Source organism: Peromyscus leucopus, chromosome 22 (genome assembly GCF_004664715.2).
Source record: "Peromyscus leucopus breed LL Stock chromosome 22, UCI_PerLeu_2.1, whole genome shotgun sequence".
Classification (NCBI taxonomy): domain Eukaryota; kingdom Metazoa; phylum Chordata; class Mammalia; order Rodentia; family Cricetidae; genus Peromyscus; species Peromyscus leucopus.
In genome coordinates this window covers 30,815,216-30,831,455 of record NC_051081.1, presented here as the reverse complement: position 1 = coordinate 30,831,455, position 16,240 = coordinate 30,815,216, and positions in this window count along the sequence as shown.

The window sequence follows — 16,240 nt, the reverse complement described above, 5'->3', positions numbered from 1 at the left end:
GGCATAGGGTCAGTGATAAGATGTATGTATGTCTGTGTAAGAGTTGTCGGATCCCCTGAACTGGAGTTACAGATAAATAGCTGTGAGCTGCCATATGGATTCTGGGAACCGAGCCCATGTCCTCCGGAAGAGCAGCCAGTACTCCCAATTGCTAATGCATCTCTCTAGCTCACAAAAAGTTGGTTTCTAAGGGTCTTAAATTCCAGCCAACTCAAGCTGGGTGGTGGCATATGCCTTTAATCCCATCAGGGAGGCAGAGACAGGTGGAACTCTGTGAGTTCAAGGCCAGAGTTCTCTTGGTCTACAGAGCTAGTTCTAGGATACAGCCAAGGATACACAGAGAAACCGTGTCTGGGGGTGGGAGTAGATTATTACAATGTGCTACAGTTATAACAAAAGCAGACATAACTGAGGTAAACCATATGATTGTCTGTGCTTGCTACCTAGAAAACTCACAGGATGCAGCATCAAAGGGGACCTAAGCAGAGTCTAGCAGTCGCCCTGAATTGAGAAGACAAGTGTTGGAAAGTTGTGAGAAACCACAACAGCTCCAGTTTACAGGGCAGAGTACTACAAGGAGAAGGTCGTGCAGGCAGGAAGGGAACACAGTCGACCAGTGAGGCTGCTTTCTGGTCTGGATGAGTAGAGCTGCCAGAGACCATGAGGAAAACCACCTGTAAGTCATAGGGACACTTCCGCAGCTCACATACTGAGAACACTTGGTGTCCCCATGATCCAGAGCAGCAGAACCTCAAAAATGCATGGAACATGAGAATGCTCAAAACGATGAAAACAGGCCTAAATTAAAGACTGCGGCTCTGGCCCCACCAGACAGAGGTTGAAGCAAACCTTGAAAAGTCAAATTGTAGGTCAATATTCAAGAACATTTGGAGAAACACCAAAATATCTAATACTCTACAAAGTAAAACTCAAAGTACCCGGCATAGTATTAAGAAATCACTAGGTGCCAGTGGTGGTGATGATACATGCCTTTCATCCCAACACTTGGGCAGCAGAGGCAGGTGGATCTCTGTGAGTTCGAGGCCAGCCTGGTCTTGAGAGCAAGTTCTAGGACAGCTAGAGCTGTTAAAAGAGAAACCCTGTCTTGAAAAAACAAAAGAATCCCAGCCAACTCCGAGGGTCACATCTTCTGATGTCAAACTCTATACTGGACTAAAATGGCTTCAAGGTCACGTTCTTCCCAGTTTTCCATATGCTCTGGGAGCAACATCCTTATCCACATGCATTGGGCATGCCTTTGTGCTCCTTGTGCATCTTTTGTGGACTCCTTTGCCAGCAACAGCTTGTGCTTAGGAAGTGAAAGGAAGTCAAAACATGACACAAATGACATATCTTGACAGTCACAGTTACAATTTTTGTATGGCAAGACATAGGAGCTCACCTCTCTTAGTGCTAACACCATGGAATTATTTCTTGTTTGCTTTTATATCAGACTATACCAGACCTTAATGTTAGGTCTTTAAAAAACAGTGACATCTCGAAAAACCAAAAAAAAAAAAAAAAAAAAAAAAAAACAGTGACAATGCCGGGCAGTGGTGGTGCACGCCTTTAATCCCAGCGCTCGGGAGGCAGAGGCAGGCAGATCTCTGCAAGTTCGAGGCCAGCCTGGTCTCCAAAGTGAGTTCCAGGAAAGGCGCAAAGCTACACAGAGAAACCTGTCTTGAAAAACCAAAAAAAAAAAAAAAAAAAAAAAAAAAGTGACAAATGTTTTGCTTGATGTATTTACTGGTTTCTAGATGAGAGTTAGCCTATATGTGTCTCTAGCACTAGCTAGCTACGAAAGGGAGCTGACGCTTTGAATTGGCTGGACCTGGAAATCTCGTGAATTTGTAGCATCCCAGAACCAAGTCTGGAAAGGCACCGATCCCAAGCAGGACCCAGAAGACTAGAATACCTGGTGCTTTAAAAGCTGCTTCCAGGAGCGGCTGCCATTGTGGCAGCCACAACCACAGCTCAAGAGGAGGACATGGCGCCAGTGGCTGGTTTAAAAAAAAAAAAAAGCTGCTTCCAGCTGGGCAGCGGTGATGCACATCTTTAATCCCAGCACTCAGGAGGCAGAGGCAAGTGGATCTCTGATTTTGAGGCCAGCCTGGTCTACAAAGCAATTCCAGGACAGGCTACAAAGCTACACAAAGAAACCCTGTCTTGAAAAACAAAAACAAAAAAAAATTAAAAAATAAAAAATACATAAAAATAAAAGCTGCTTCCAGCAGGAGACAGGGAAATCACCTGGCTTGTGCAGGAGGTTGGAGATGTGGGTTCCTTTGGGTGTCTGCTGTTTCTTCTCGGTGGCTCCAAGCCTCTCTTCTCACCAAGATAGTGATGTTTCCCTGCTGGAGACCCCTTTACTCCATGTTTCTTGTTTGTTTTTGTTTCTGCCCCACTGAGCCCTGGAAAATCTTACATGTTCTTTCAGATGTTACTGTTTTCAGTGTCCTTTACTCTAGATGATGGGCACTAAATTCAAAACGATGATGGTGGTGACAGTAGTGATCTAAGAGATGGTTGACAGTCCGTGGAGAGGATGGAGAGGACCCTGACAAAAGGGGAAAACAAGCCAATCCCTTAGCTGACTTCTGGACAGTGTGAACGTCAGTGTGATGATGTTTTACTGGGTAACGCTGCTTTTCTCTGCTTCCACTCACTCGGAACCAGAAGCCTGGCTTTGCACAAGTAGACTGCACAAATCATTCAGAGATTTTTTTTTTTTTTACTGTCCTGTGCTTTCTTTAAAATTTACCTGGGTGGTGGTGGGGGTTGGGGATTTACCTTAGTGGTAGAGTGCTAGCTGGCCCTGAAACCAAAGCTCTGTGGGGGGAAAAGCTTTATCCATGAATTTACAAAGCCCCACAGTTTTAACAGTATGTATGTAGGAAAATTAAGATGGCTGAAAGAATGGTAAAGAAAACTAGAAAGCATATGCAAGTTATAAAGGCCTTAGTAAGTTATTTAAGGTGTATAAAAAATGAGACAAATTTCTAAGGTCAAAGTTCAATATGCCAATGTCAACCTCTTAAATCAATAGAATTATTGGTCTGTTGTGACAATTACAAGAGCTGGTTTAGAGAACAAAAATGCACGCCCAATCAAAGTTTACTTAAAAGTGCTTGGTTTTTGCTCAGGCTTTATATGAATATTACACAGTAGTTAAAAGTACCTGACTTATATAACACATCTTCTGGGTATTTAATAACCAGACTTGGAAGCCTATACTCAGGTGGTCAGAGGGATTAAAAGGGAGAATAGTCTTCCTTTGCTCTCCAAGCTCAACTAGATTCCAGGGAACTGTGGGGGCATCTCTGGAAATGTTCTGTAACTGTAGGCCGTTACCTATTCTCTTGTTTGGGAATGCCATGGAGACACCACCAGGTGAATTCTAACCAATGTCCAGTCTACAAAAAGGAGGGTCAACCTAGAAAATTATTCCAAGCAAAACCACAGTCAAAAGGAAGGCTGGAGGAGCCAGAGGTTCCCCTTAATCCAGGAGACTCCTGATGTCTAGACCCTCAGCTGTCCTAGACAGTACACAATGATTAATTTTATTTTATTTTATTTTTTTTTTTTGGTTTTTCGAGACAGGGTTTCTCTTGTGTAGCTTTGCGCCTTTCCTGGAACTCACTTGGTAGCCCAGGCTGGCCTCGAACTCACAGAGATCCGCCTGCCTCTGCCTCCGGAGTGCTGGGATTAAAGGCGTGCACCACCACCGCCCGGCAATGATTAATTTTAATTTGGGTCACCTACGTGGTCTTCCACACCTAGCAGGAAAGTATAACAACAAACCCCCCCCCCCAAAGTATTGGTTTGTTCAGTGGTCCAAGGGATCACACTCCAAACACTGGGCTTAAATATCTATTTAGACAACTATTCTCAGTAGTGATCTTCATCACCTTCTTTAATACAGGGTCTTATTATGTAGCCAGGCTGGCCTAGAACTCACTATGTAGACCAGGCTGACCTTGAACTTGATGAGATTTGCCAGCCTTTACCTCTCAAGTGCTAGGATTAAAGGCATGTATCATCATGCACAGCATGATTTTCTTCCTGATAAGAAAAATGAGGTCCAGATATGAGACTTCAGATGGTCACTGCAGCATCTACCTACAGTCATGAGAAATAGGCTGTAGTTCTAACCAAAAGTGGCTGGAGAGATGATTGCATGGCTAAGAGATCTTGTTGCTCTTGGGAAAGACACAGTTCAGTTCCCAGCACATAGAGGTTTCCACAGGTAATCTCTTCTGACCTCTTGGGGCACCACACATGCTTGTGGTGAACATACATACATGCAGGCAACACACATGCAAAAAAAGGAATAAGTCTATTGTTTGAACAACATTGAATGATGGCTAATATCTGTCCTATCTAGAAGTCATATGGGAGGTACCTCACATGAATCCTAGCCACGCCAACTACTTTTAAAGGACCTGAAAGCATACCCCAGGTTTATCACTTTGGAGACTAGTCTTGGAGGCCAAAGAAAAATAAGGAGGCTCGCCGGGCGGTGGTGGCACACGCCTTTAATCCCAGCACTCCGGAGGCAGAGGCAGGCGGATCTCTGTGAGTTCGAGGCCAGCCTGGGCTACCAAGTGAGTTCCAGGAAAGGCGCAAAGCTACACAGAGAAACCCTGTCTCGAAAAACCAAAAAAAAAAAAAAAAAAAAAAAAATAAGGAGGCTCACAGTGGATGGATGCACTGTGAGCCCATCAGTAGCTTCTAATGGACTTTGATTTGGACATTTAAAAAAATGCCCTGCTGTTCCTGCTGTTCCTGTTATGCCCAGATGTGGGGACCCCCAGAAGACCACCGTGGAGACCAAATCCCATATGTAAAGCAAAGAGCCTTTATTTTCTAGCTCTGAGCTTGGTCTCTCTGTCTGTCTGATGCAGCTGTGAGAGCAGAGAACCCTGAGCTCAGACAGGGTAGAAGTTTTTTATCATAGCAGAGGTTGGGGTGAGGATGTTTACAGGGTTCAGAACCCTGATTGGCTGACATTTGTCTAGGGGTATCTGGAAAACAGAAATAGGTGTGTGCTAGTCTCAGGGACATCTAAACTTATCTAATGTTTGGGATGTCAGGTACTTCTTCTTAGATGCAGGTCCTCCCTGGGTGGAGTCAGCTTATGGCTTTTCCTGGGTTTGGGTGTTGCCGTCTACTAAGCTTGCCACAGAAGCTGTGTCTGGGCCTCTAAACCTGTCATGGCAGCTGTGTGGTCAAGCTGTTTTGGGCCCCCCAAATTGGTGCTGGGAATCAATTTCTAGGGTCTTGCACATGTAAGATATGTGCTCTTCTACTGAACTATATCCCCAGACCTGAAAGATTTCTACATGAATTTTAAAGGAATATGTACCCTTTTTCCCCTCCCAAGACAGTGTTTCTCTGTGTTAACAGCCCTGGATGTCCTGGAAGATCAAGTTGGCCTATAGCTCACAGAGATCCGCCTGCCTCTGCCTTCCGAGTGCTGGGATTAAAGGCGTGTGCCACTACGCCCAGTGAATATGTTCCTTTTACTCTATCTAAAAATCCACAGTTTGGACTAGGCCTGTAGCTCGTCGGTAGAGTGGTTGCCTAGCATGCCTGAAGCCCTGGGCATGATCCCCAGCAGTACACAGACAGGGTAGTACAGATCAGAAGCCCAAAGGTGGAGGATGGAGAGATGGTTCAGTAGTTCAGACCACTGGCTGTTCTTCCTGAGGCCTCAGGTATGACTCCCAGCACCCACATGGCAGTTTACATTCATCTGTAACTCCACTTCCAGCCGATCTACAGCCCTCTTCTGGGCTTCCTTGGGTACCGTACAGGTGTGATGCACAAGCATGCAAAACTATCCTTAGGTACATAGTCTGAGGTCAGCTATGGTTACATGAGGCCCTGTCTCAAAAATAAATATTCTTAATCTTATTCATTTTGGACTTGAATACCAATCTCCTTGCTTCACATGAGTACTTTGAAGTTTGAGCCACAAGAGAATATGGAGCATCAGCTTAGCCTGAGGTGAATTCTGATCATATCCAATGGATTGTTGGGCAGACTCAACAGAAGTCTATTTCTATTAAGGTTTAGAAATCCTTAGAGGGCTTAAATTCAGCCATCAGGAAAGAAAACAGGCACAGAAAGTCTGGTTCAACTGCAAATCTTCAGCATTCCAAAGGGAAAAAACAATTTTTGTCCAGTCTGTCTCTTGGATTGAGTCCCAGGCCAGCCGTATAGTGTATTCCTGGCTCCCTTCCTCCCAGGTAGAAAACAGGATATGACTTTGAAGCCAAGTACTCAATAGGAATTTGAAAGCATAGGCTTTTTCTTAACCTTTTTCAAAAAATACTTATTTTTATTTTATGTTTGTGTCAATATGAATATATGCCATGTGTGTGGGTGCCCATCAAGGCCAGGAGAGGGTAGGTAACACCTCTGGAGTTATGAGCAGTAACTCCATAAATAAGTCACCTTGAGGATGCTGGGATTGGACTTGAGTCCTCTAGAAGAGCAGCCTCCTCCTTGACTGTTCTAATTTGTAAATATTTATGTTTAAAGGGTAGGTCTGGAGCAAGACTATTCAGCCTCTCTGCTTACCCATTAGACCTTTGACAAGTTACTTAGCTTCTCCTAGACCTCAAAACTGAATAGTAATTACACATAACTACAATAAAGAATATGAGAATGATAAAAATGGGTCAGAGATTAAGAGTGCTGGCTGCTTTTGCAGAGGATTAGCCTGGTCTACGTAGCAAGTTCCAACCCAGCCAGAACTATGCAGTAAGATCTTGTTTCAAAAACAAAACAAAACCCCTAAAACACTTAAAAAATTAAATACATGTAAAAGAATTTAGAATGCTGCCTGGCACATAATAAGGAGAATATGTGTGTTTTCTGTTGTAGAATGGAAGCCAAGGTTAAGTAAGGATATTGGAGGATGAGAATTAAAAACAAAGTAGACGGCATTTCCCTTAGATTTATCATAAGACTTGTGGTAGTTTGGTGTCTCATGGACCCTGCATTTTTAATTTGAAAGAACCTAAAAGCATATAATTTTAAACTGAAAAGTAAAAAAATAGCTTTTATTTAAAAAGAGTGGAAAGATTTTGTAGGCAGATCACAAGCACACCATCTGGCTAGCTCCAGTGAAATCCTAAGAGCTTGGATTTCACATATTTATCAGCCATGTGTGGTTCAAGACAAAACTCCCTGAGCTAAAAATACAGAGCTGGGTTTGTTCTGCTATTCCTAAGTCAGTTGAAAACGTTGCTCTGCAGCAATTCTTAAAGCTCTGTTATCCTGAAAACCAGAATCTACGGTGGTTTACATTTCTCAAGTTCAATGCTCAGCAGCATGCTAGACAAATTCATCACATAAAAACAGACAATTCTGACACCGTAGTAATAAACCTGAAAATACTTTATCACTTTTGCAGTGATCCTCAGCCAGCAACAGTCTTGCCCTGCCTCCTACCCCCATTCCAAGGGGACACTCTCAATGTCTGAAGACATTGTCACAGCTGCTGTGTGTGTTAGGGGTGGTGTTACTGGCATCTGGTGGTATGAACCAGGAATGGTGCTAAATAGTCTATATTGAGGCCAGGGCTGTATGTAGCTCAGTGGTAGAGTACTTACCTAGGATGTGGAAGGAGGTCTGGGAGTTCTTTTCTCTATGTGGCAAATAAATACCCTGCAGTGTACAATAAAGGCCCCTCCCCCAATAGTTTTCTATTCTGACATGTTAACAATGTCAAAATTAAGAGACTGTACACTAAATAAGCACACTTTTAAAACCGGCTACTAAGAGGCTAGGGATGTAGTTCACTTGGTAGTGTTCACCTAGCATACAAGAAGTTCTGAATTTGATCCCTAGTGCTGTATAAAACTCAGGACTGGAGAAATGGCTCATCTGTCAAACAGGGGAGGGTGCTTTTTGAGAAATTGCAAGGACCAGAGGCAGGATGCCAGCACACAGGTAACAAAATTGGGTGTGTTGGCACACGTGCAGCTCCAGGTCCAAGTGGTGCAAAGACAGAATCACTCATGCTTGGTGGGGCCCAGCCAAGTCAAGAAAAGGAGAGCCCCAGGTTCAGAGAGAGATACCGCCTCAAAGGAGAAGGTAGAGAGTGATAGAGGACAGCTGATAAGCTCTTCTGGCCTCCATGTATGTGCTCACACATAAATATGTGCAAATGCTCTCACACACACAAATCTTCAAAAGACAAAAGAAACTCTGTCACGGTGGCATGGATCTATAATCCCAGCATTCAAGAGGTAAGGGCAGCAAAATCAGAAGTTTAAGGTCATCCTTATTGATATAGTGAGTTTGGGGCCAGCATTGGGTATATGAGATGTTGTCTCAAAAATCAATAAGTAGGAGCTGGAGATATGGCTCAAGCAGTTAAAAGCACTGATTGTTCTTCCAGAAGACCCAAGTTCAATTCCCAGTACCCATAACGGTGGTTCATGACTTTATAACTCCATCTGCAGGGGACCCAACACTGTCATCTCCCCTCTGTGGGCATCAGGTATGCATATGGTGCACAGACATACATGCAGACAAAACAATCACACACATAATGAAATTATTTTTTTTCTTTTTCAGACTTATTCATTTATTATACCCTACAGAAGAGGGTGCCAGATCACATTACAGATGGTTGTGAGCCACCATGTGGGTGCTGGGAATTGAACTCAGGACCTCTGGAAGAGCAGTCGGTGCTCTTAACCTCTGAGCCATCTCTCCAGCCCAAAATTTAAAAATTAAAATACAAACTGGGTAGTAGTTGTACACACCTTTAATCCCAGCACTCAGGAGGCAAAGGCAGGTGGATCTCTCTGAGTTCCAGACTAGCCTGGTCTACAAAGCGAGTTCTGTTGTTTTTTTTTCTACTCTTATGGGGGGGGCACCCAACTCCCAAATAAATCACTCATGGAGGCTTATTCTTTCTTATAAATGTCTGGCCTTAGCTTGGCTTGTTGCTTGCCAGCTTTCCTTAGCTTAAATTATCCCATCTACCTTTTACCTCTGGGGTTTTCCTTATCTATTCCTAAATACCTTTCTTTGTTTCTTACTCCATGGCTTGCTGTGTAGCTGGTTGGCTGGCCCCGAAGTCCTCCTCCTTCTCTTGCTCATTCTTCCTTCTTCTCCCAGATTTCTCCTTCTGTATCTTCTCTCTGCCTGCCAGCCCTGTCTATCCTTCCTCCTGCCCCGCCAGTGGCCATTCAGCTCTTTATTAGACCATCAGGTGTTTTAGACAGGCACAGTAACACAGCTTCACAGAGTCAAACAAATGCAGTAAAAAAGAACCTTAAAAAAAATATTGCTCAACCAGAGTGGTGAGCTTAAGGCTGAGCTCTCACAAATCTGAGGGGGTGGAGCCAGCCACCAAAGCCATGGTGGAGGACCGAGTGGTAGTTTAGCACTTTAAGGTTTTACTCATGCAGACAGACAAGGCTAAAGATACACAATAAAGACAGATCCAGATGGGAAAAAAAAATCCTCTAAACAGATTACAGTGTGTTTTTCCAGCATGGGCCCTATTTCCACGCAGGGCTTAAGGTGGGCAAAGGCAAACCACAGGGTCCGAAGGTGCATTTGACCAGAAACTGCATTCGACCTCCCCAGCTCTAGGAAGTTGGTGCCTGTCCTGTGGCAGGTGTTTTACTTAGCTTTTTGTTTCTACTTAACGTGCTAGCTATTTGCTCTGCTGTATGACAGAGCTTCTTCTGCTTCTTCTTCTTCTTTTTTTTTTTTTCCCCCGAGACAGGGTTTCTCTGTGTAGCTTTGCGCCTTTCCTGGAACTCACTCTGTAGTCCAGGCTGGCCTCGAACTCACAGAGATCCGCCTGCCTCTGCCTCCCGAGGGCTGGGATTAAAGGCGTGCGCCACCGCCGCCCAGCCATGTTTACTATTTCCTACAGAGAAAATATTTTACTGTTTAAAATGACCCTGGACTTTTAAATGATAACCTGTTTTTATGTTCAAGCTATCTGTGTATTATTTCTCCTGCAGTTGTACATAAAATGTTTTTATATTCAAAACAAGGGGGCAAGGGGTTGGGGATTTAGCTCAGTGGTAGAGCACTTGCCTAGCAAGCGCAAGGCCCTGGGTTCGGTCCTCAGCTCTGGGAAAAAAAAAGGGGGGGGGAGGGACAAATACTATAGAATTGTATTACATGAAATATATAGAATATACAAATTCATAGAGACAGAGAGATTAGACGTTATCTCAAGATGGAGAAGAAAGGAATATAGAGCAATGATTTCCTAAGTTCAGAATCTCTGTTTTGTGTGATGGAAAAGCCCCACAAATGGACAGTAGTATCAGGACATAATATCATGAATGGAATAAAATCAACACAATTAATGTAATTAATGAATATCATAATTATAATTATTGAATAAAAAGATATGTAAACATGAAATATTATAATAAAGACACTGAAATATTAAATAAATAAGTAAATACATGCAAAAAGAATATTAAGGGGAGGTCAGCAGCTGTGGGTAAGGGTTCTTAGTACCAAGTCCGACAACCGGAGGATCCCTGGAACCCACATGGTGAAAGGAAAGAACTGCCCCATAAGTTGTCCTGCCTTACAGGAACACACTGGGGCCAGTACAGGTCATTGTGTATGACAGTTCCCTCCTCCATTGACACATTCCATCCTGCAGGGAAGCTCCTTAAGCCGGAAGGTAAACAACTCAAAATAGCTTCAAGAAGTCCCTGAATCTGACCAGGTTCACTAAGTCTTAGTCAGGGTTTCTATCGCTGCAACAAAACACCAGGACCAAAAAGCAGGTTGTAGGGGAAAGGATTTATTTGGCTTACACTTCAGCATCGCTGTTCATCACTGAAGGCAGTCAGGACAGGAACTCAAGCAGGGCAGGAACCTGGAGGCAGGAGCTGATGCAGAGGCCATGGAGGGCTGCTGCTTACTGACCTGCTTCCTATGGCTTGCTCAGCCTGCTTTCTTATAGAACCCAGGATCAGCAGCCCAAGGATGGCACCACCCACCGCGAACCGGGCCGTCCCTCACTGATCATTAATTGAGAAACTGCCTTGCAGCTGAATCTCAAGGAGGCATTTCCTTAGCTAAGGCAACTTCCTCTCTGATGACTCTAGCTCGTGTGACGTGGACACACAAAACCAGCCAGTACATTCTCCCTGCCAGAGTCAGCGGTAAAAGCAGAGACCCTCTCAGAGGACACAGTGAATCTTAGCCACAAACACTCAGACAAGACGCACTGCAAAGAAGACTAAAACGAGACCAACTGTCTGGGAGAAGAAGAAACCAGCCTAGCTGCTTGGAAGAGGTTTACACTGACTTAGCACCTGGAAGGACACTTTTTTTTTTTTAAGATTTATTTATTTATTATGTATCTAGTGTTCTGCTTGCATGTATACCTGCAAGCCAGAAGAGGTAACCAGATCTCATTAGGGATGGATGTGAGCCACCCTGTGGTTGCTGGGACTTGAACTCGGGACCTCTGGAAGAGCAGCCAGTGTCCTTAACCTCTGAGCCATCTCTCCAGCCCCCAGGAGGGACACTCTTCAACATGTCGAGGTGCCTTCAGGCTGCACAGTGTGTTCTAGGTTTTCTAGCTCTTGTGGGCTATCATCACCTGGGCTGGTGTGTGCCTTGGGAATGCAGCTGTCTTTGAGTCTGTTCTGCTCCTGAAAATAACCCCTCACCTATACTCCTGTAAGTAACCCCAGAACAACTCATTGGTTCACTAAGTTGGACTTTCATGGTATCCCTACTTTGGTCTGTTGTGGGCTCCCTATCTAGGGTGAGTAGACATGTGTGTTGCATCTCCCTAGGGAAGGTTTTTCTCATACGACAGTCACCAATCACCAAGCAAATAAATGTTTAAACAAAATTAAGAAAACATGGTGGAGGGCACCTGTAGAATGAGACTCGAGGTTATGTTCTGATTTCCATATGCACGTGCACACACACACACACACACACACACACACACACACACACACGTATTAGAGGAAAACAGATTATATGGCTTGTAGCATAGCGAAAAGTTTTAATGTAATAGGTATTTATGGGGAAATGACATGAAAATTTCATTCTATTTATTAGTGTGAGTGTACACGTATGATGTATGTGCATGAGTGTAGTTGCTCACATACCGGCACACATGTGGAAGTCAGAGGACAACTTCTGGGAGTCACTTCTGTCCTTCTGCCATGGCTTCCAGGGGTTGAATTCAGGTCGTCAGATGCGCACAGCAAAGTGCCTTTCCATGCTAAGCCAACTTGCAAGTCCAGGATATGGCATTTCTATAAAATACCTGGGGGCACAGGCGGGTAATCCTAGCACACAGGACATAGAGGCAGGAAAAATCACAAGTTCAAGGTTAAATAGTAAGACCTTGTTTCAATGAAACAAAACAAAACATGACCATCAAAGCATGGGTAAGAATTCGGCCCTCTGAGCCCTTAGGTGCCGATCATATCTGTGAAGCTCTTCATGTCCACAGCTTATTCTGTAGGGGACATGATGTAGCAGGCTGTACCTGCCGACTTCCCAGGGAGAGCACTTGCAAAGTACAGCCATGGGCCCTGATCAGCAGAGGTGATATGAACTGTGGAGAGTTCTTCTACACTAGTTTGTCCTAGGCTTTTCCTTTTGGACCACCAACCAGCTTCCAAATCACGACACTAAGACTTAGTTTTGAATGTTCGTCCTTAGCTTAGCCCTTGTTTTAATCTGTTTCTCTTTATCTACGTTTTGCCTTGGGGCTATTTACCTTCTTTACTTCCCTCCCTCATTTCTTGCTCTCACAGCTTCTTGTGTCTGGCTGGCAACTTCCTGGCTTCTAGCCCCGGGCATGTCCCTCTTTCTTCCTCGTTCTCTCCTTCTTCTCCAGCCTAGATTTCTCCTCCTGATTATTCTCTCTGCCCACCAGCCCCACCTATCCCTCTCCTGCCTAGCTATTTGTTGTTTAGTTTGTTTGTTTGTTTGTTTTTCTGGTTTTTGGAGACAGGGTTTCTCTGTGTAGTTTTGGTGCCTGTCCTGGATCTCGCTCTGTAGAGTAGGCTGGCCTCGAACTCACAGAGATCCGCCTGGCTCTGCCTCCTCAGTGCTGGGATTAAAGGAGTGCACCACCCGCCCTGCCCCTCCACTCCCTGCCCCCCCTCCTACCCCACTCCCCACCCCTGCTGGCTGTTTAGTTCTTTATTAGACCGATCAGCTGCCTTAGGCAGGCAAAGTGAAACATCCTTACATCGTTAAACAAATGCAGCATGAACAAATGTAACACACCTTTACACGGTTAAAGTAATATTCTGTCGCATAAACAAATGGAACACGTCTTTACATGGCTAAAATAATATTCCACAATACTATTTGTTTTTATTTCTTTCTAGAAATTGTCTACCAAACTTTTATTAACCTGTGGCAAAACTTCCAAGTAGTTGTTCACTAGGTACTAAGACTGGTTTGAAAAGCATGTTTATTGAGTTATATTGAATGAATATTTCATCTCTCCAGAAATCTCTGTGAAATAAGCAATGGTTATTTGGGGAGTACACTGGTTAAGGAAAAAAAAACCAGAAAGTATTAATTTTTAAAATAATCTATTATCAAAGGTTTTTTGTGGTTATTTTATTATGATTTTTATTATGTATAAAATACCCCATATCTAAAAGAAGTTCCTCACATACACTAACAACATAAAAATGGTCTATTTTTAATTCAACTTGACTCTTGTTTGTATTAGCTGTTTTGAGAAAATCTTAAAGAGTTTTGAGTACTCTTAAAGAAATTAACCAGGGTCAGGGAGATGGCTCAGTGGTTTAGAGTGCCTGCCTGCCACACACAAGCCTGATGACTGAATCCCCACAGTGTAAAGAGCTAGATGTGGTGGTGCACATCTGTAATTCCAGCACACTTATGGCAAGATGAGAGGTGGAGAGAAGAGAAGTGGCTGGAAGTTCATGACTCATCTTTGTTTTTTTTTTTTTTTTTTAAGATTTATTTATTATGTATACAGTGTTCTGTCTGCACACACCCCTGCAGGCCAGAAGAGGGCACCAGATCTCACTACAGATGGTTGTGAGCCACCATGTGGTTGCTGGGAATTGAACTCAGGACCTTTGGAAGAACAAGCAGTGCTCTTAACCTCTGAGCCATCTCTCCAGCCCTCATCTTTGGTTTTTTTCTTTTTCCAAGACCGGGTTTCTCTGCATAGCTTTCTGCTTTTCCTTGAACTCACTCTGTAGCTCAGGCTGGCCTCGAACTCATAAAGATCTGCCTGGCTCTGCCTCCCGAGTGCTGGGATTAAAGGCGTGCGCCACCACCGCCGGGCATGACTCAGCTTCAGGTAGGCAGTACAGAAGCGGAAATAAGAGAGACCCTGCCTCCACAAGGGGGAAGATGAGGATCACCGGACCCTGAGCATTGTTCCCTGACCTCTACACAAGCACCACCTCGCAACTAAGTAAATAAAGGGGGATTTAAATAGAAACAAGCTGCTTCAGAAGGGTTTATGATGTAATGCCACAGCTCCCCTGCTCTGCTTCCTCTACCTTAGTCACTTTGCAACACTTTGCAACTTTTTTTGTTTCCTTTTTTTATTTTTATTTTATTTTTTTCTGTTTTTTTTTTTTTTTTTTTTTTTTTTTTTTTAAAGATTTATTTATTTATTATGTATACAGCATGTATGACTGCAGGCCAGAAGAGGGCACCAGGTCTGATTACAGATGGTTGTGAGCCACCATGTGGTTGCTGGGAATTGAACTCAGGACCTCTGGAAGAGCAGTCAGTGCTCTTAACCTCTGAGCCATCTTTCCAGCCCTTTTTTTCTGGTTTTTTGAGACATGGTTTCTCCGTATAGTTTTGGTGCCTGTCCTGGATCTCACTCTATAGACCAGGCTGACCTCGAACTCACAGAGATCCACCTGCCTCTGCCTCCTCAGTGCTGGGATTAAAGACATGCGCCACTGCCGCCAGGCTTGTTTTGGTTTCTTGAGACACTGTGGTGTATCCTAGGCTGGCTTCTGACAGCTATGCACCCAAAGATGACCTTGAAACTTTCATCCTCCAGCCTCCACGTCCTCAGTGCGGTGCTGCCCTGTTTTAAGAGGTGCTGGAGGATGAAACCCAGGGCCTCGTGAATACTAGGCAAGCACTCTACCACCAACTAAGCTGCCCCTCCCTCCCCTGCCCTGCCTTTTCTTATTGCTGTTGTTGTTTTGAAACTGGATCTTGCTATGTAGCCCTGGCTGGCCTAGAACTCACTATGTAGACCAAAGTGGCCGCAAACTTACAGAGATCCACCTGCCTCTGCCTCCCTAGAAGTGCTGGGATTAAAGGCCTATGCCTCCATGCCTGGCCTTTCAACCTCATGTTTTTTCAGTGTGTCTCCAATATTTACAATACTTAACTCCCACCTTTAAGAGAGAGAGACTTGGCTAATTTAGCCGTTTGATCTCCTCTTCATTTTAAGTCTTAGTATCTTTATTTTAGCGGAAGTCTTGAAAACCTACCGTCTTGTTTCCCGGGATCTCCTCGCTGTGTCTCTCAATGTGTCAGATGACTTCATGACCTTCGCTCCTCCTCAGCTCCTCTTCTTACCCACCCTCCGTCAGCATCACCTTTGCGTGATGATTTTTTTTTTCATCCTGTGACCTCTAGAGTAAGAACAGCTGCACCCTGTTCTGTAACTATAAACAAATACCCCGTGTTTTGTCTGTAGCAACCCCGGCTTTACAATCGCCGCGTGTGGCTTTACAATCGCGGCCGCGTAAGGATTACTCAGGAGGATACAGGAGCTGCCCCTGGCCGCTTCCTCAATTGTCCTCTAAGAACTCCGTCTCTTTCTTTAAATTCTGTCACTTGTTTAAAATCAAGACAGATTGTGGTGGTTTCATAAACAGACCATGATATCGTTGCGGCTCTATTTACTTCTTCCTATGTATCCCGATTGACCTCCCTGTCTCCTCCTGACGTCTACGCCTCCCTTGTCTCCTTCCTCCACAGCACGAACTACATCCACACTGTTCTCATTTTTGCGTGCAAGCTCTTGGCGTCTCCTGACTCGCGCTTCGCACACAGATTGCTTCCCAGCCCTCCTGGGTCCTGGTGCTGTTCTCCATTGGTAGTTTGCAAGTTTCTAGACTTCTTGTCATTTGTCTGTCCTTCCTTCTCTCCTCTTTTCCTCCCTCCCTCCTTCCTTCCCTGATTGCTTTCTTACTTTTTTATGTGGCCAGGCCGGCCTCAAATCCACAAT